The following is a 22,675-nucleotide window of genomic DNA, read 5'->3' as shown; positions in this document are numbered from 1 at the left end:
CTTTTTGATCACATGCTGGAGCACCTTGTTGTCATGCCTTGGCAATCCATTTTTTATTACCATCTTTTTCTTTCTTCCTAGTTTGCATGCAATATATGCATAGAAATTTTGCATTCGGTGCATTTGATAAACTAAGCATACACTTCAATGTTTTTAAATCACTTGCAACATGCCATTCAACTTGATAGTCCCCAAACCCCTTGTGTGTGTAAAATTGCTTCATTATTTTGCTGTTGAATAACACTGGGTACATTAGTGAGGTTTAAAAAAACTTTAAGTACTTCATGGTCCTCCTTTGGTACTTCAAATGCTGCAAGCCACCATATTTCATTCTCTGACTGTACACTAAAGTATAAAGGATGGTTTTCATCGATGTTGCGATCCAATGCTCGATTCATAAGTGTTATACTCACATATTCAAGTTTTTGCCCCTTAATAATCTCACTCTCATCAAGTTTGAGGACAAACTTAAGCTTGCCTCTACATTCTTCCATAGACATATTGTAGAAATTGACCATAGCAATTTGAATCCTACATATATCCAATACAAAGTGTTGGATGCATTCAATACAAATGCAACTTCTTTGGAACCATACTTCAATATGTTTGTATTTTCCAGATGCATTGGCTCACCAATTAGTTATAAAACTTTCTCATTTAGTTGTTTTTGAGCCATGTTCATGTGAAATGGTTTGGGCAGAGGCATTACTTGCTTAGTTTTGAAGACTTGCTTAATGTAATATGTCCACCTATTCCCTTCAGGACACGTCTTAGCAATCCATTAGAAAGGAGGTCTAGAAAGCTCCACCCGGCACTCCCTTGGAATGTCACAGGGTTTTGCGATCTAGGACCTCGGGGGGGTCACTCATGAATATATGTATATATAACGTGAGTTCAAAATAAGGGGTTTTTAAAACACCAATTTTATACATTTTTTACATACAAAAGGGTGTCATATAAAGGGGTTACTTACAGATGGAATAAAAAAGGATTGTGTTTTATTCAATTAAAATTCACAGATTAGGATATTTATAAATAGGCCATGAACGCACGTTATATAGAGAATATATATATAGTGAACCCCCTGAGTCTAGGACTTTCCGCATCTGCCACGTAGTGGAAGTATTCTGGCCTTTTCCACTTAGGACCGCCGACCTGAATCAGGGTTTTCCCTAATGGTCATTTCCTAAACGGCAACTAGCCTCGAACCCCGAGCGAACTACTTTACGCAGAAATGCCAGGGCCGAAGCAGATTCATGCTGCACTTGGTTCAAGGAGAATGGGAAACGAGAGGGATGCAAAGCTCAACCTCTCTGCCATAAGGCATAGCCCCATTTCGTTCCCAAACAGTGTAAATTGGGATTATTATAACCTAGACTCTAGGTCAGCACCCTTGTTGTTCACGTCCTTTGAAACGATCTTCTTGCTGTCCATTATGATTGAGAAAAGTTCTCGGCTAACCGGGACCACCCATCCATAGGACGGACCCATGGCCACATCCACCGCACTTTCCTTAATTGTTTTAGTTGTCTAATTACCTACCACATTTAGTTGGACATGCATCAAGCAACTTCCTTAATTAGCCTATTAGACACTGGTTCCATCACGTAATCATAGCACTTGACATAGAAAAGCAGTGTCAAATAAGTTCCTTTTCAACAAGTTATCATATTTATCTTTGGAATACATTCATAAAGTATAGCCCGTAGGCTTATCCATAATCCGCCCGAAGGCTATCCAGCAATCCATAGGGATTACTAATCCAAGATTCTACCCGTAGACTAGTATGCGGGCCTCGAGATCCAATCCTGAGTCACGTTGGGCCTCTTGTGCAGGGCCTGGAAGGTGAGGGATTTACGGCTAGAGTCCCCCCCCTCACACCCAAGCGTCCTCCTGCTCCAAGTAGCGGTCAATGGAGAGACCTTATGCGACGGGTTCGGTCCACCTTCCCGGTGTGGCTAACAATCCCCTTGGTTAGGGTCAGCAGACAGTTAGGGGTAACTGATGTTGCCTCTCCCTTCAGGCCTTCAACCTGAAGCATTAGATATCTTTTCATCTTTTAATTCCTTGAGCAAACAAAGCAAATAGTGCTCTTTAAACTGTTACAAGCACAATCATTTCGAGTGGTCGTTATTTTGGCCAACTACTAAGGAGTGAATCCTTCTCTCCTAATGCATCCAACACTCAATCTAGGATCAATTGAGATTTGGCAAGATCCCCAAGGGTTTGTTTGTTAACCCTTATGTCTTTGGGTTGGGGCCGTACCCTATTAACCCAACTTAACCCATACCTTAAGTTCTATTAGTAGTAAATATGTTATTCCAAATTACTGATTGGTCTTTTGCTTCCAAGCAATTATCTAATCCCCTTATCTTGGTCACCTTTCCCAAGAAAGGTACTATATTAGGATGACTACTCATCCTCTTGCAAGATAAACTTGCACAAGAATTTGCCAATCTCATTCCGAGGAATTGGCCATTCCCTTGTGATCAAACCACAAGATCATGTGACTCAGCAACTTATTGCACAAGTGTCGTATCTAATCCATGGGACTATTTTACCATCGAACGGTGTCCTCTAATCACGGAATCATGATTAGATAGGAAACAGGGTTAGGGTGTCTTCATATCCAATCCATTCTTGATTGCACTAGGTCGACATCGTCAGTCCTAGGGTTCCAACTCAATCCGAGTTTCATCTTTTTAATCGAGCGATCCTTAGGGTAGAAACCCTATATCGTTTCTTGCAAGTATGTCTTGTTGTCCCTACATTCCATGAATGTGGGCAAGTCTTTTAGAGTATGAGAGTTTCAACTTGGCAATAAGTGCGACTAGGTCACGTCCTCAAAGTGGTAAACCCTAGTTAGCACTTGGGATAGGTTGCATTGATTTAACCATTCTTAAGCGAGTCCTTTGCGGTTTAGGTGTTTATGGTATCAATTTGCTTGTCTATTCTTGAAGATTTTTTTTTTAATCAAAGAGGGGAAAAACTAGTTGCATTACGATACCATTCTCGTAAGCATACGATTCATTGTCTACATATGATTAGATTTACAAACCCTAACTTTTCTGGTTAAGATCAAAGCGTAGGTTAAGTTATGGCATAATTTCCATTGATCCTTCTAAAACATGCATTCACGATTCATGATGCTAGGCTTTTAGGGTTTATGGTAAAACGAACCATGCAGCCTTTTCCTAATTTCATTTCTGAATGAATTATTTGTATGCTGAATGAGCATTACACAACCTTTCGTAACTACTTACGTAATTGATTGAGATTTATGCCAACTGACTAGAGTTTAATCTACTTCATGCAGCCCTAGAATCATTTCCATGCCTTGCAAATTCCTACTGTTGTTAGCAATCTTCTTTAATAAATCATTGCGAAGAAAGAGATGTCTAATAATGCAACATGCAATTTATCTTTCCAAGCATAATCAAAGTGTACAACAATAATTTCGACTTTGTAATGATGATCATTAGTTGATCTAGATTCATTACCTTGCAATGCATAAAAACCACTTGCTAAGAATGCATAGAGATCTTATGCTCTCTTTTTTTTGTTCGTTTCATTGAAAAATACAAATGACCGATTTCTTCAATCGTGAGCTATTTCCTTTAAATTAGCCAATGTATTTCAAGCACAAAAGTGTATTTTATCAAACTAGGTGGATTTGACAAGCATAAACGCAACCTAATTCCATGAATTAACCATGCACGTTTGTAATACTTCGACATGAATCAAGAAATAGGAAGAAAACCTAGACTTGTGGATTCGGTGAAATGTCCACATGAATGTTAGGAGATGATCCTCCTGCGGTTGCACCTTGTGCCTTTTTAGGGGCCATCGTGAATTCAACCTCCTTACCTTGGACGCAGACTTATGATCTTGGCCCGTCTCCCTCGCACGCGCAATTCCCTTTGAGAATCGGCTTCCTTGACCGATGCTCTGTCTTGTGGAATTGAGCTTTGGAAGACCTTATAGGCTTCCTCCTCGAAGCTTAAAAGGGGAAAAATTTTTGGGCTTTCGGAGGGTTCAAAAGGGAAGGGCCTTTTAATTCAGTTAGAAAAACTTGTGGGAGTTGCAATAGGAAAGATGGTTTTTGAATCCGGCGGTTAGAGTGAACTTAAGGAGAACCAACGGAAAAGAGGGTTTAAAACCTACTAATATGGCTTGTGTAGGAATGCAATGGGAGGCTTTAAAAGGAAACGGGGTCAAAAAGCCTTGTGGAGATGCTATGAAAAGGGCTTAAAACTCAGCTAATGTGAGCTTTATGGGGGATGCAAGGGGGAAAAGGGCTTAATTCCTGAAGATTCAAGGAAAAATGGATTTTGAAGAAACCTGGGGTAAATGGCCCAAAAGGGACTTGTATTGGAAATTCCACAGGAAGGGGTGCTTAATTCCCGGGGGAGTTATAAAAAGCGCATGGGAAGGGCAATAGAAAAGGGGGCTTAGAGAGCCCTCCCTTAGAAGCTTCCCAAGAAGCTTCTGGGAAGTTTTTGTAGCCGTGACTACTCCACGTGGAGGAGGAGGCGACTATCTTTCTGACGGTTTGTTTGTCGAATGATGGCAGCGCGGCAGCTGGCGGCTCTTCTGCGGAAATCCTCCCCCCTCACGGCGCACTTAGAGGCGACATTGCTCTCCTCTCTCTCTCTCTCTCTCGGACTGGCAGCATCACGACCCTCCTCAGCCTCTCTCTCCCTTGGCCTGGCAGCGTCACGGCTATTTCTTCCCTTACTTCCCCCCCACACGGGGTTTTTATAGGGTAGGGAGAGGAGACCTCTCTCCCCCACGCGGCCAGTTGCATGGCCATTTTTCCCCTTCGACCTCCAGCAAGAGAACTTAGTCATCCCTGCCTACTCCCTCTTCTCCAGCACAGCCTTCGGCTAGGGGAAAGAAGGGTTAATTTTAAAAAAATTGCCATAAATCTATCAATTATCCTTTTGACCTCCTCCCAAGAGGAGGATCACATGTAGACATGCAGGTTCCTTTAAACCTTAGTCTCGATTGGCCAATAGAGAGTGTACCATTTAAAGACCGCACCGTCCGTAACTTCAATGCCGAAATTGTCATTGCATGAGACTGATGCGGTTCATAACATTTTTCAGCAGAAATATTACACTTAAATCCTCTATCCAATTGTTGATAGAGCATACTATATGACTCAGAACTCATTCCCACCTTGTCACATAATCCCTAAGCATCTATAGTAATAAACAAGTTGCTCACATCCCTAATATGTTCACTTGCGACACCATTTACAATATCCCTGAATTTACGATTTTCCAATGCCTTTTTTACCATATCCTTGCTTAGGACTTTGGCAATAGTATCATTCTTTGCATGAGGGAACATATTTCTCATTGTAGTAGATTGAGCATATATCCGTCTATGATATTATCCACTTCCTTTGGTTAACTGATGAATTGGTTTAACTAATCGGATGCACCAACGTGCTTCTTTGGTTTTTAAAGTGGGCCCAATCTCCAAAGTTTTTGTGGGCATCCTCTTTATGTTTCGATTCTCCCCCTCCAAGTCCATAACTTTAAATTGTAACTCCATATTTTGCACATGTGTAGCCTGCATAGCATCTTCAATGGCAGGCATTGCTTGTTGTAAGCTTTGGTTCTCCCTATCCTTCTTAGCCAATAATCTATCCTTTTCCATCAAAGACTGCATATTCCCTTGTAATCTTGTCTTCATATTTGTCAAGGCTTGATGAACCCTTGCTAATCCTTGTGTGACAAGTATGCATGTGTATCCATACAATCCTTCATTGCCTTCACAAACAAACTTTACAAATGATGTGAGCCCTTCAAATTGTGGTGGCCTTTGAGTGACTGGATCGAGTGGATAAATGCACCCATCAACCCAAAGATCCACGTTTTTGAGTGACTGGATCGGGTGGATAAATGCACCCATCAACCCAAAGATCCACGTTTTTTTTTCCTGCATTTCTTTCTGGATCGGGTGGATAAATGCACCCATCAACCCAAAGATCCACATTTTTTTCCGCTGCATTCTTTCTTGTTGTATCTCGTATCTTATTGCATCATCTCTTTCTACAGTTCTTTTGAACATTGGTGCATATTCATCCTCCGATTGAAAGTGAATATCTCTCTTTCTCTTGGTACATCCTGCACTTGCATCCTATAAAGAAAAATATGTGCCAATTTTAACATTACACAATTGCACCCCTTTGATTAATAGTAAGCTAAGGATTCGATGCCAATTTTCTTATCAATAGCAAGAACGTCTAAATATCTGGGAGCTGCAGGTCAGCATCAATCCAACATCATGCAACTAATTCTGGATTGGCTCAAATCACACAATTACACCCCTTTGATTTACTATATTTGTGTTCTTTTTTACCTAGTTGGATATTATCTCTTTCTCTTGATTTCAGTTATGATAGACCCTAATCAATCCCTAATCTGCCTATAATCTTAGCTTTTAATCTACCTCTAATGAACATCCAATCTTATCTTCTATTCTATCCAAAATATTCTCTCTCTCTCTCTCTCTCTGAATTTATCAAAGATATTTAAACACATTTATACAGAATCTTGGCTAGTAGAGAACAATAACATGATCTTATCTTCTACCCTAATTTACTCTCTGTCACTCTATCACTTATTTTCTTAGTTCATCTCACACAATCATCTCTCTTCCCCCCTCCCTTGTCCCTCTTTCCCTCTCTCTCTCTCTCTCTCTCTCTCTCAGGATTTATCAAAGATATTTAAACACATTTATACAGAATCTTGGCTAGTAGAGAACAATAACATGATCTTATCTTCTACCCTAATTTACTCTCTATCACTCTATCACTTATTTTCTTAGTTCATCTCACACAATCATCTCTCTTCCCCCCTCCCTTGTCCCTCTCTCTCTCTCTCTCTCTCTCTCTCTCTCTCTCTCTCTCGTCCCTCTCTCTCTCTCTAATAATTGACACTTAAGGATTAAAAAATAACTATGAAGAATAATAACATCACAGAGATTAAAAAAATAAAGATACCTCCATTATCACTTGATTGCTTGTAGTATAGAGTGTTGAAGAGGAAGATATCTTATAGCATAGTACTGAAGAGGGAGATTGCTTGTAGCAAGGTAGAGAGTGTTGTAGATAGAGATTATCTGATTTCAGCAAATGCTATTAAAACCACTCCTGAGATTGCTTGTAGCAGGGTGTAGAGTGTTGTAGATAGTAGTGAGTATTACTTCAGAAGAATTCGTATGCAAGAAACCATATTCTAGAGGGAAGGAGAAGAGTACATGAAATTTCAAACAAAATTGGAGCTTTGAGAGGGAATGAAGAAATTCCTAGAAATAGGTATATACTTGTCCAAAAACAATAAAAATTAACAAGGAAACTCTCGAGTCAAAAAGGTGTCTCTGGGTAAAAAATAATCTTAAAATAAGATGTGTACGTCATTTTATATCGCTTTTTAACTTCCGCCCTTTTAAGAAGCAAGAATTAGAATGATTCTAATATATTTTCATGTTGAAAAGTATGAGAGTATTCAAGAGTTGTATATTAATGATTGGCTCTGTTTTTATAGAAAATAGATTTGTATTTTTTTAGCTATGAGGATTTTGAGAAAAAGTAACCTTATCCTGTAATTTGAGAATAAAATAATAGGTGAAATATATTAAAAATACAAATACGAGATTTTCCTGATTGTAGAAGATCTATGATTGTAATATTATTTTGAAATCTCTTTTTAGAGAGAGAGAGGTGAGAGAAACCCCTTAAGGGGCAAAAAAGAGAGTCCATATTTCTCCTAATGCAATAGGAGAAGAGGTAGAGGAAGCTCACCATTATGTATTCATGAAATGCTACACAAAAAATGATACTCACTCATAGCTTACTTCAAAGAGATAGACTAGCATGAGGGTGTTACATAATGTGCTCTTAGTGGCTCCCCTTTGGGCTTGGTGATCTAGAGTGCTCTCATGTGCTTGTGATTGTGTCGTTTTACATCTCCACTAGCACCTTATATAGCCTTCATGAAAGATTAGATTAAACTAATCTTCTTGATTAATATAATCCTAGATTATGTATGGCATCCTTGACAATTTGGAGAATAGTGGATGGGACAAGTCCCCACCTTGGTCATCATGCAAGAAGCCAAGGGTGGTGGTAGACAAGCTAGAGAAAGGGAGCTAGATTACAAGACATGGGTGCCCAAAGCACATTATTATAATAAATTTACAAGAAGAATAAAATGGGAAGTTGATATGATAAGGGTAAAAGAGAGAAGAAAATTTCATGTAGCCAGCAATTTGCGCCTTCGTAACCTCAAATCGGTGAAGAATCTAAAAAATTTTTCTTCTACAACTTTGTAGACCAGGTTGAAACCAATCAAGCTACGTGAGAATTTTCTTGAAATTTGATTTCCCCTGGGATTTATTAAAATTATTAAAAAGGACTTCCAAAATTTTCTTTGACTTTAATTCCTTATATACATGTAAGCATGTGGCAAAGGGGGTCCATGCTAAAAAAAGTTTCTTCTACAACTTTGTAGACCAGGTTGAAACCAATCAGGCTACGTGAGAATTTTCTTGAAATTTGATTTCCCCTGGGATTTATTAAAATTATAAAAAAATACTTCCAAATGTTTTTTTGACTTTAATTCCTTATATACATATAAGCATGTGGCAGAGGGGATGCATGCTTGTAAGCTTTTGTGTAAGATCCAAATGATACCATGATGTGGACATTGACTTGTGTACAAGGGTGAGGTGTCCTCTAATGATGGCGATAGATCCCAAATCTTGGTGATGCAGGTGGAACCGAAGTGGAGGTTAGTCCTTTTAAACAATCCATGTACTCACTCAACCCCTAGGTATAATCCGTTTCCACCTTCACTAAGATAACCCATTCCTTTTACCCTTTACATTGGCATCCCTCTCCTAAGAACTTGTTTTCCCACTTGCTAGAGTTATCATAACCGAGAAGCAATGTAGCATACCTAGTGCTTGAAGAGTAAACCCAAAGTGATAAGATGTAGGGTTTAAGCTATGGGTAAGGCTCTTCATAGGGGTTTTGGACAAATTTTGTGGTAGAAATCTAGTTTGTAAAAAACCCGGATCACTGTGAGTTGTCTTTCACTAATAAATGGTGGATACCACCTTATCGGGCTATATTTAGCCCTATGATTAAGGCCGTGTATTTTGTCATGTTATTAGTAAAAGTGGTGCCTAAATGAACTCCCATTTTCATAATGACTCTATGTTAGGGGTTTTTAATAACCATACTGACACTCTCATGCTTAGAGAGCCCTTGTGAAGCTCCATCAAAATACAAAGTGTAGACCCATGCTTCATTAATAGGCCATGCCATACCAATTAGTCTACTCATACTTATGATAGTCAAAGTCGTCGAGCCGAGAGAGAGAAAGAGAGAGAGAGAGAGAGAGAGAGAGAGAGAGAGAGAGAGAGAGAGAGATTGTATAACAAGTACAATCCCTCCTTCCTCACTAAACTCAATAGGGATACTAACAAGAACCCTATGACAATGGTGGCAATAGACCTTAATATCTCATGTAAAAGATGTATCTTGCCAATTCATAATATAATAACCCTTGCTCCACCAGATTACTCAACCTTGGCAGTAACGCTGCTCTAAATATGGATATTCAAGATAAGGAATGATCATGCCCATCCGAATGCCTTGGCACCTACTACAAGTTTAAGCTTGGTCTTGGAAGACTTGCAAAGGTACCAAGTCCAACATCAACTCCTACATATAATATGGCTTCAACTTATTAAAGTTTACTTTATTTTTAAACTCTACCCCTTGTAAATTTTCTAAAAGGAATGTAGAGCCCTTCTTTCCTATACAAAGGATCTTATAAGGGCCATCCCATTTTTTCTAACTTGCCAAAAAATAACTCAAAACATGTATCATAATATAAAACCAACCGACCCTTCACAAATTTATATCTTTTGGCATAAAGGTCATGAAGCACTTTCATCCTTTTCTTCCCTACCTCTTGATGTAACAAAGCTAGTAATTGGATCTCATCAAGATATGCTAAGGAGGTCAACCTTTCGTGCAATGATTCCTCTTTAGTGAAAGAATGGTTCTATAATGTGTCCGCTTGACCACTTGTGGGACACGTCTTAGCAGCCCATCGAGAGGGGAGTCTAGAAAGCGCCACCTGGCACTCGCAAGGAATGTCATAGGGTTTGCGATCTAGGTCTTCCCGAGTCTGCCCAGAAGCCGAAGTATCCAACCGTTCCCACTTTGGATAGACCTGAAATCAGGTTTTCTTTCCTATCAGCCAAGTCTCTAAGAAGTAGCTAGCGTCAAGCTCCAGATGACCCACTTTGAGTAGGAACAATAGAGTCGAAGCAGATTTATGCTGCACTTGGTTCCTAGAGAATGGGAAACGAGAGGGCTGCACCGCTCAACCTCTCTGCCCGTAGGGCATAGTCCCATTCTGGTCCCCTAAATTGGCATGAATTGGGTTTCTAACTCTACTGACTCTAGGCCTCCACAGTTTCGTTATTACGTCTTTTGAGAAAAGTTCCCAGCTAATCGGGACCACCCTTGCGTAGGACAGACCCAAGTCATGTCCACTGCACTTTCCTCGATAGCTTTAGTTGTCTAATTAGGTCCTACCACATTTATGTGCGACATTTAAATTCAGCTTGATTAATTAAGCCTTTTAGGGCACAGAGTTCATTCACATAATTTACAACACATATACAAAAGCAAAACAAGCAGTCATTTTATCAAACAAGTTCCTTAACTTATCTTTAAGTTTATCTTTGTCTCCTTCCCATACAGGAGAATTATGTATCCCTTCTGGCAATTACTTCATATTCCCTCCTTTAGCCTAAGGCATATGCTAAAGGTTCCAATACTATGCATGACGTAAGTCCTATCATTCCAATGCAAATTAATCAATCTAGCAAGAGCATTTATGCCTCTTCTCTAAGTGACAATTATCTTTTAGCATTTCCCTACTATGCAACATTTTTTTCTTGGCTTTATCTTCCTTTCTCCTAAGGCAAGGAGTTGCATGTCATCGATGTAAAATTTACATAATTTCTCCCATGTATGTAGCATGTATATGCATTTGCAAACTTTAAACAATATTATCCTCGATAAAGATTAGTCAAAGACTCATCGATGCTCAATACTTTAGTGTCCCATATGTTGCTTATGCTATGCATGGATTCATCACATAGCAACTAGGTGCAATTTAACTCCCTTTGATACAAGCACTTCATAAACTTCATCTTTGAATATTTGAGATGGGATTTATCATTTTCAATGACCTATTCTAGCACCACAAGGTACGGAGCCTAATGCATCTCTTGCGAGCATGAAAACAAGTATCTATCAATTTGAAAATACATTACTTACGACCAGTACCACAATTGGATTGATAGTGATGCCTTCGCCCAAAGCTCTGTTTTGCTAGTTATAGAATTGTCATCCGCACGTGACATTCTTCGCTTGGAGGCCATCGTCCACAAGTAGACTCAAGAGATTAAGAAGGGGGAATAGATTCGAGATGGGAGAGCAAAAGAGAAGATGGTTAAATCGAGGATTGAGATAGAGAAAAATTGTGCAGCCTCTCGAGGTAACTCTTCTCTCTCTTCTCTCTCTCTCTCTCTCTCTCTCACTCAAGCTCTCCCTCATAATCTCTTGGAGGGGTATACTCTCTCCCTCTCCCTCTCTCTTGCAGCCTTTCGGGGTCTCCTTATGCTCCCTTGTGCCTCCCCATGCCTCATATTTATAATGAATTAGAGAGGAAGGGATAAGTCTAAGAACAAGAGTGGAGGGGCTCTTAGAAGACTCAGTGATCTGATGCTCAGATCATAAATCTGATAGTTTCATTGGCTCCAAAAGGGGGGTAAAACTCTAAGACACTTGGTTAGAAAGCTCTTAGTTCACTCCTTCTTTTCTTTGTTCGAAGTGATGTCTACTACATGTAGACTGCAATCGGAGCACGCACGATTTTGTCGGTCACTTTTCTTTATTTTTCTTTTTATAAATTCTCCAAAACTATCTTAAACATCACTTGTATTTTCTTTTAAATGACTTTTAGTTTTATCTTTTTAGGATAATATCTAAAATATAATAGTTTTCTTTTCCCCCCAAGAATCTAATATTTTTGGATCATTCAAACTATACACATTAATACTAGTGATTAATATGGCTCATAAGTCTCGTTCACATTGTACTTTTTGTGAAGGGTGGCTACAGTCCTTATCAATCCGAGAAAAATGTCAAATCTATGACTCTCGATTTTTTTAATATATTTTTAATTGAATAAAAATTATTAGCTATTAATGCTAGTCAGTTTTTACCTTAGTTAGTCTTTAGTTAGTAATCTTACTAACTTATTAATTGAGTAACTAACTTTTGAACTAACCAACCAACTTTTATTGCGTGAAAATATTTTTAAAACTACTTGTTTTGTTATTGTATATGTGTTGTAAATTACGTGAATGAACGCTGTGCCCTAAAAGGCTTAATTAATGAAGTTGATTTTAAATGTCGCACATAAATGTGGTAGGACCTAATTAGACAACTAAAGCTATCGAGGAAAGTGTGGTGGACGTGACTTGGGTCCGTCCTATGGAAGGGTGGTCCCGGTTAACTGGGAACTTTTCTCAAAAGACGTAATAACGAAACTGTGAAGACCTAGAGTCAGTAGAGTTAGAAACCCGATTCATACCATTTTAGGGGACTGGAATGGGACTATGCCTTATGGGTAGAGAGGTTGAGCTTTGCATCCCTCTCATTTCCCATTCTCCATGAACCAAGTGCAGCATAAATCCGCTTCGACTCTGTTGTTCCTATGCAAAGTGGTTCATCTGGAGCTCGACGCTAGCTACTTCCTAGAGACTTGGCTGATAGGAAAGAAACCCTGACTTCTGGTCGGTCCTAAGTGGGAACGGCCGGATACTTCTACTTCAGGGCAGACTCGGGAAGACCTAGATCGCAAACCCTGTGACATTCCTTGCGAGTGCCAGGTGGCACTTTCTAGACTCCCCTCCTGATGGGCTGCTAAGATGTGTCCCACAAGTGGACAAGCAGACACGTTATAGGTTCAATGCAAACCTCACAGTCGATAAATCAATTTCCTAGGGCAAGACACACTTCTCTCTATCTACCAACTTAAATGGGGTGTGGCATGTTGCTCTCTTGAATGTCATATTGTAAGCCCAAATAGCCACATGAAGTTTCTTGTCCCAATCACACTTATCGTCTATACAGTCTTCAATAAAATTCCTACAAGCTTCTTGTTGGTACTCTCTACTTGTCCATTCGCTTATGGATTATATCGAGTGGTTTAATTGTGTTTAATTTTCAAAGCTTCAGTCAAGGCTTCTATGACCTTATTCAAAAAGTGTGTCCCATGGTCAGACACCAGTTCCTTAAATGGACCAAACTGGCAGACAATTTGTTCCATAATGAAACTAGCTATTTATTGGCATTGTCCTTCATCATAGCTTAAGCTTTAGACCATTTTGTAAAGTAGTCCATCACCACAATAATATAGCACTTTTGTGTAGTAGACAAAGGATACACATGTCCAACAAAATTGATGTCCCACTTCTCAAAGGGCAAAGTCACAATAATAGGATTAAGTGGTTGCTTATGATTTTCCCTAGCATCGTGTCTCTAGTAAACATCACAATTCTTAACATATGCAAAAGCATCCTAAAAAACCATTGGGCACCAATAACTAGTACATAAAGCTTTCTAGGCAGTGAGATGTTTGGAAATGGCCTCCACATGCTAAATCATGACATTCCTCTAGAATAAATGGTACCTCATCAAGCACCACGCAATGATGATAAACCTCATCCATGCCTTTCCTATATAAAACACCTGCTATAATTGAAAAGTAAAGTTCTTGATGATTAAACTTCCTTTTCTTGAATTAAGAAAGAGTTTTTGCTAGCTTGCTTGTTGAAAGATAATGTGTGATGGATGCATACCATGACAAAATAGAGGCTACATCAATCTTGCATAAATCATCACAGTCACTAATATCAGCCCACTCTTCCTTAGGCCCACCAAAATTGACTAGGCACTCTACAATACCCTATAGCTTTGGTGGCTTGTTCCTAATATCATAATCAAACTCTTGCAAAGAAATAAACCACTTGGCTAGGCAATTAGGGGGTTGAAGCTTATTTGATAATAAGTGCAATCTCTTTTCCTTGGTAAAGAATACCACCTTCTCATAAAGAATATAGTGTCTGAACTTGTTGGTGGAGAACACCATAGCCAAGAAACCTTCTCCAAATAGCTGTGGAAAACGCTCTAAAATTCCCAAAATACCATATTGGGGAATATGGGAATTTCCCATAAGTTTGGGACACACGGTCAAATCTTTGCATTTGTCATAATGGAACATCATAACTCCAAATCGAGTGCTCTATAGCTCAATAGATTCCATTTTTCAAGCGCTTTCCAATGATAGGTCACATCATGTGGTTTTGAGAAACTTATGGGTATGGTATCCGGGTGCCAACTTTTTAGTATTAAAAAAATGGGAATTGGGAGATTCCCAAACTCACGAATATTGTGTTCCAACTTCCAGCTTGAGAATACAATAGGATGATAAAGCTCTACCTCCCAAATTTGGGACAAGCAACAATTAATACTACATCTTGTCTTGCAGTTGTGAAAATATAGAAAGCTTCACCCCTCTTTGGAGATTTTGAAATGGCACTTTGGATAATTCCATTTCAACATCTTCAAATGCCACTTTGTATGCTTCTATCCATTCAAAAACATTAATCAATCAATGAATGTTCAGCTAATACATTAATGAATTGATGATAATATCCCACGGATGAAATGAAACTGTGAACTTCCCCAAGGCAAGTGGGTAGGCTTAGGGCCACAATAACAACCATATTTTCACGATCGGTGGCAATACTAGCCGCACTCACAATATGGCCCAATAGTAAACCATAAGGCACCGCGAATATACATTACTGGATATTCAACTCTATTACGACATCACTCAAAGCATGTGAATAGAACAATCAACTATCTATAACAGGTCATGGTAGCTATCCCCAAATCATCTATGAAAACTTTTAGCTCTTCATCTAGCTCTTCAAGGGATATATTGACAAACATCTTGTCAATCATTCTTTGCCAAGACCCAAGAGCATTACATAGGCCAAAAGCCATCACGTGGTATGCAAAAGTACAAAAAATTGTAATAAATGCTATCTTTAAGTTATCCTCTTTAACTATGGCTATCTAATTACAACCCGCAAAATAGTCCACGAAAGAGTATATCTCTCGCCTTGCTAGCTGATCTAAAATATGATCGATAAAGGGCAAAGGATAATAATCCTTCATTGTCTGCTTGTTCAATTCCTTAAAATCAACACATAAGCAGATTTGATTATTCTTTTTCTTTCTTATTACTATCGATGAGCACCATTCCATATGTTCAATAGGAAAGATCATGCCGGCCTTTCTTAAACGCATCAATTTCTCAAAAAGAGGTTCTCTCAGCTCAAAAGGTATACATCTAACCTTCTACCTCACTAGCTTACTACCTTCTTTCAATGGGATCATATACACAGCAACAAAGGGGGGAATCTCCTTCAATTCATCATAACTCCATACAAATATATTCCTAAACTCGTGTAGGAGTGCTACATAATCTACACCTCATTAACATATAACATTGTGTTGAGTTTAATGGGGTAGGGATCATTGGGAGTCCCAAGATCTAGCTCTATCACATCACCATCACCATCATGAATCATGTCCTTTTCTTCTATTAGCTCATTTAAACATACTTCATAAACCTCCTCAATAGTAGAACCCTCTTTAGAATCATTGGAACTTGAGATTACAACAATTAAAGGTCCTTGAGTGCCTCTTATTTTGTAATGGGAGGTAATGTCCTCTCATCCAATGGGTGCTCAAGGTATACAACCAAAATTATTATATTTAACCCATGCCCAAAAATCAGTCAACTAGCTGGGATATTCACCAAACAATTAGAATGTAATATCCATGGACGTCCAAGAAACAATTGATAGCTTGGCCTTCTTGCAAATCGGATAACACAAAAGTCAAGGATGCACTCAATATTAGCAACCATCACATATACTTGTGTTACCATTCCTTTTGGTTGTCTTAGGCTATCATCAACCATTTTTAAAAACGTCATGACATCCTTTTGGATTGGTAGACCCAGCCTCTCCAATAAATCCATACTTATAATACTTACGAATGAGCTAGGGTCCATTGTCTATCAAGAGTCTATCGACATATGCATGTACGCTAGGGTTGTGCTTCTCTACATGATCCCACCATTTGCTACCCACTTGATAGATACCAAAAGTTTCAACAACATTACTCATTACTCTCACTGATTGGTAAAGTTTCAACTAGACTTACCCCACTGGCATTTCCTCAAGTGTGGCTTTACCCCTTTGCAAAATTTGCTTAGGGCCCTCTCCATTGGCATTCTCATTATTCGATGGTTTTTGCAGGACTAGGTTGCTAACTACCTTGCTAGAGAGAACCAACCCTACTCAAATAGGTGGTGGCTAAGTGACCAGATTTTCCATATATGTCACATTTGACATTAGGACAATTATAACGGAAATGCTACCCAGCACAGCACTTATAGCTAAATCATGATGGGCCCCCATCATCAAGGCTTTCTAATACCCATCAGATTTTGTTGACGCTTTAAGAAATTAACATCTACGGTGATCTCAAAATATTTCTCAATGATCATATCCATATAATATCTCACCATATCTTTTACTTCATCTACAATGTTTGATGCAGAGGATTCATAACCAGTGGGTTCAGGAGAGCTACCCTCTCACTAGGTTACATAAATTGCAAAGGGGTTGCTACCTTGATTGGCCATTGGTTTACAAAAGAAGCTCTTTGGCTCACTGTTGGCTTCACTGTATTTAGAGGAGCTTGCAACAAAGGCACATTTTGCATCATGCTTCCTCTACCATTTAGCTATTCTGTTATAATTTGGGATATCCATTAACGAATCCAAAATTATTTCCGTTATAGCACTTATAGCTAAATAATTTGGGATAATTATAACGGAAATGCTACCCAGCACAGTACTCATTGCACCTTGATCTCCATTAACGAATCCCAAATTATTTCTAGGACTAAGGCTTAGCTTCGATGCATAGGTTGCTTATAAGTGGGACTCTACTTCCTCTGCTCAAGCTATAGCATTGTCTATATCCGCTAGAGAGACACTACTCAATTTCACTTAGATATTAAAGTCCAATCCATGCTAGAAATATTGTAGTTGGGCAACAAGTGGAACAAGAATAGAGGCTTGCAACTTCCAATATTGACCATCTCTCTCACGGGAAAATTCCTTACGAAAGGCTCCAACGAATAGACCCGAGGAGATCAGTCATAAATATATGTATCTATCACGTGAGTTCAACATAAGGGATTTTTAAAATACCATTTTTACACATTTTTTACATACATAAGGGTCCCATATAAAGGGATTACTTACAAATTGAATAGAAAAGGGTTATGTTTTATTAAGAAAAATTTCACAAATAAGGATATTTATAAATAGGCCTTAAACGCACGTGATATAGAGGGTATACATATAGTGAACTACCTCGGAGAATAGATTGGTTGTGGTTATGGTACCCACTTCTAAGCCCCGATACCACTTTGCAACCCTCCCTTTTAGGGTCATGTTGAAAAACATCATACAATGTCCATTGTCTTGAATTTGATAGTTAAACATAAGTTTTTGGAACTCATTGATGTGAAGTTCTAATCCTCCTTTGCTAACCCATTGAAGATGGGTAGGAGAGGAACCCTAAAGCTAGCAAATCCTTCGTTCTTATAGGAATCGCAATAGGCTGTGCCATAATGACAACCAAATTTATTGTAGGAGTTTTGAACAATGTGACTATAACGCCACTTGAAGAGTGGGAAAAATTACTGGGAGAAGGGGATCACTCGAGCTTCCTCCTTCACTTAATGAATTGTTTATGGCATTAGGATAACTAGCACCTCTCCCATGTAGGGGTATCAGGCTGGTAGGTTGAGGGGAACACCTCCTAATGATTTCATCCTCATAGGCCAATGTGTTGCCCTTCTCGACTCCAACCAAAAGGAGTGCCCAAACATAATGGTGTCTAGCACAAACAAAGGGAGCACCCCCCAGCTTATTCCTATGGCCCCACTATGACTCTCGTACACCCTAGGGATTATCCCCATGATGTATCATTTCAACATAAAGTATATATGCAACAAAGTCCACTCTTTTAATGTTCATTCTAGGAGATAATTCAATCCTTGCCAAATCATGCCCCAAAGGAAACAATCATCCAAATCTACGGCTTAGGGAACCTCGCACTCAACATGGGTCAATCGCTCGAAAACAAGTGCTATGTATCGAGGAGATAATTCTCTTAATGCTATGTATCGAGGAGATAAGTCTCTTAATACCATGTATGAAAATGTGGATGCAGAGTGAATGCCTTTAAGAGCACAAAAAACCAAACTTATACATCAAATAGTGTAGATGTGCACAACCAAATTTTTTCATGATTTCACCCTATTGTAGTGCATCATTGCTACTAAGGCAGCACTAGAATACTCCATGCAACTGTATTTCTTTTAAAGAATTAAAATAATCAAAACCCATATGTCAAGATATGCACAAAATCAACATTCGAATCATACTTAACTCCCACAATCCCTTTTCCCCTACAGTTTATGATTTTGCTTGCAGTGGTAGGTGTAATCAGTATTTGTATGCATTTTTTCTTATATGAAAAGTGGATACACAATATAACATAAAGAATGGGGATAAGCTAAGGCTAAACCTCATCCCCTAGCCCTAGTATACATTCAAGGACACATTCATAATCTTTTGTAAATTTTTCATGCATAAAATCTCTTTTTTTCCATTTTTTATCAATTTATCTTTTTATTTATTATTTTTTTAAATTTTAGGCATGTAGAGCTCATATGAACCAAGAACCATCATTATATTCCATATGACCCTATATAAATACCAAAAGAACCATGAAAACTCATAGAACCCTCAATTTTTCCAAATTCCCACATTTCTCACATTGTAGGCTTTCTCGATTTTCATTTTTGTTGTACAAATAGCAAGATCCAACTGAGAATTTTAATTTTTCAAGAAATGGAAATCATATTCAATCATTTGAAACCATTTTTCATAATATACACGAAAGAATCATCATAAAACATCAAAATCAATTTTTCAACCAATGGAAATCATATTCAATCATTTAAAACTATTTTCCATAATATACATGAAAGAATCATCATAAAACATCAAAATTGAGTACTTATATTGTTAATTTTATAAGAATCCACACGTATTTCAAAGTCGAGAAGCTGTTGATGCTCTTCCATGGCCACAATAGTGTCTCCTCAACCTTTGATTTATGCTCTATAACACTTCAATGTCATCGCACATTCAAAATCTTTCATCTCAGCCCACCCCCTCTCTCACATAGAATAGCCATGGGAATAAGGTACAAAGAGGAGAGAGAAGGAGAGAAAGATTGGAATCAAAGAATTTCACTCCTTGCATCATATCACACATGCATATAGTCAAATCAGAGCACTTGGTACATAGATCAAAGGCATGCCTTCCATCTCTCACCAAATTTGTCCGACACAAAAAGCCATGATGATGCCAATCAAGGGGGTGCAAAAAAACTTGTGTCCCCCCTCCTCCATGCTAAAGTTTTTTGTTTTGTTGAGCCATTAAGGCTTAAGCTTTAAAATTTAAATTATATGGTTCCATCTCCCACACAATCACACTTCTCAAAAGTGGTTTTGGCCTCATTAGAGGGGTAAATGGCCTCTGAATTCCAATCTGATTGGATAGATCGCATTGTGGCATCAAAATCTAACAAGCTCACCTCAATATTGCACTTTTTGGCTCCCAAATCCGGCAGTCATTTCATAGCACCATATCTTGCAACCATTAAATGGGGGGTCAAACAACCTCCAATTGACAAATGGAGACTTGTGTTGGATTCCTAGCATCAAAATGCATCTAGAAAAACTCCTACTCCTTGATCCACTCTCAATTCATTTTCCATGAAAATTTGCTCTTTTGCGCCTCCTAGGCCACTTTGATGCTTTAAAAATAGCTTCAAAATTCAATTCTTAATAGGCTAGGGAGTATCTTGGGGGGGGATCCCATGGCTACAGATTTGTCTTCACAATTGTCCTTTTTGGAATGTCTTATAGAAGTAATTGCCTCCTCCTCTTGTATTGCATTTGGTTGTATTTGCCATGATGGGTAGTATCAGTGGTGGGAATGGAGTGGCCCAAACCCACCATGGCAAGGGGAAAGAGGAATGTGAAGTGTTAGCCACACATGACATTCAATGACTTCACATTTGAAGAGCAATTTGCCATGTGCTAATGGAGGCGATCAAGAGAAACACCCACCCAAGCATGCGTTTGGTAGGAAAAACATGGAGGCCACCTTGTGTGAGATATTGAAGGCCTTGGCTTGCAAATACAAAGCTTCTAAAAAGGATGTGAGTACCTCCTATTTGGGCTTGTGATCATATGCAAGGCCGTTGAGGCGATGCTCATTCTTGCTGGTGGAGCCGAAGATGGTTTCTGTGTTGCAAATGGGGAGTAAAGACAGAGCCCCTTATGTGCCATCCACCATAAGGAGGTGGAGGTGATCATGCAAACCTGGGTAGTAAGATCATAGGTATGCCCTCCCACTATGATTTGAGGGCCTTGGTGCATCTGCTATAGAAGAATTGAGTCAACCTCATGGTGAACTGGGGTTCTCTCCTATGGCAACAATAGAAGAAAGGCATTGAGGCGCACAGGTGGTTCATCTATGACTTGATATTTGTCTTGCAGTCTAGGAGTACAAGGGGGACCCTATCCAGGCAAAGGAAAGAGCTGAGCATGTTATCACTTATAAGAGATAATCTATGGTAGTAGAGAGAATACAAGAGTCATAGTGCATCAAGAGCACAAAGTGGCAATGATAGAGAGTATAGTGAATAGAAAGATTATTAAAAAATTGCTTTTGAGGGGCTGGTGCATGATGGTTGAGGGATTTGAATGTGGCTAATGCATATTTATCATGTCATCCTATGTGGCTATACAGAGCAATGAGTGTTGTGCACCCCCCATGGTGCATCTTAACACTGCCTAAAATAGAGACTCGAGGCCTAAAATATGATAAGTGATAATTAATAGGGACCACATCACAAACAATAAGTGGTGAATTTAGGATCACATTCCATTTGGATTTTGGTGATCATTAGGATGTCAAGATTGAGCAATCCAAATTGCACATGGAAAGAGTCATCTATGCATCAACAGAAGGGCCGTGATAGAGAAAGGTTAGACTAACCTATCCATGTGGTAGTGCTACAATCAGAGTCCGTTGACTTGGTGTGAGAGCATATTTCCCTATAAATCAATCAAGTAGAAACCGTTAGATGGGGTTTCATAAAAAATTGAAATGGACTGCTCCATCTCATCTCCAATTTTCCTTGAAGCTTGCCCATCCAAGTATTGAAGACAAGCACTACTTGTCCCCACTCAAAGAGTTGCTTCTCAGAAAGACAATCCGCTTGGTGTTTCTACCAGAACTAGACTTCAAACAAGAGATAAGAACTTATCCTTAATCTAGTCCTCATCCAACTCTGCAAGATTCTATAATAGCTAGAAAGGAAGGGAATCTTAAGGAAGGAAACAATCTTCGACAACAATCTGAAGATTAGAACTATAAATTCCAAAGGCATAATTGCATGAAGGACAAATGCAAGCTAAGGAGTGAGGCATGTAGCCACCTTGAAGGATGTGCAATAAGCCCATAATGCCATTGGGATCTTGGTATCCCAATCTTTCTTGCAATGCTTGACTAGAATTGTAAGAATTTTGCACAATGTTTTGTTTGTGGATTCAGCCAAGCTATTGGCTTGCAAGTAGTAAGGAGAGGATTTCTTAAAAATCACCATGAAGAAGGAAGTCATATGCTTGATGACCTTATTTGAAAAGTGACTCCCTCGATCACTGACCAATTCTATGGGACAATCATAGTGGGTTAATATATCTTTGAAGAGGCAATTGGCCACTATCGTTGTTGAATTATTGGGAAGTGTCAAAGCTTCTACCCACTTGGTACAATAGTTTGCTGCAGTAAAGATACAACCATTTTTGTTGTAGGATGCCACAAGTTTGATAGGGTCAACACAATCCCCATTTTCGGAAGGATATACTTATTTTTGTTGTAGGATGCCATAGGTTTCATAGGGCTGACAAAGTCTAGTTCCCATTTTTGGAAGGCTTCTGACGGCAGATTGGGCGGAAGGATAATCAATCTCGAGAAAGCGGCTAGCCAAGCCATTGGTAGGAATCACATTTTTTTACAAGTTGGCGAACATCTCCATGCATGTTAGACCACCATAGTCCTACTCATTGAATTTTTTGAATAGTAACATCAACTATTGCAAAGAAGTCTCCAGTAACACCATGATGAGCTTCTTTCATTACAACATCTTTCTCCATAGGGAGAATGACATGTTGTAGCACTCTGAGTAGCGTCTCGTCGTATTGCTAGCTCAGGATGGATTCAAAATGCCAACTTTGGAGAGATGATCATTTCTAATGTGCTTTATTCAA

Source organism: Lygodium microphyllum, chromosome 10 (assembly GCF_053477565.2).
Source record: "Lygodium microphyllum isolate KBCC chromosome 10, Lygodium_microphyllum_v1.1.10, whole genome shotgun sequence".
In the NCBI taxonomy this organism is placed as follows: Eukaryota; Viridiplantae; Streptophyta; class Polypodiopsida; order Schizaeales; family Lygodiaceae; genus Lygodium; species Lygodium microphyllum.
Note: the sequence above shows the minus strand (reverse complement) of the source record.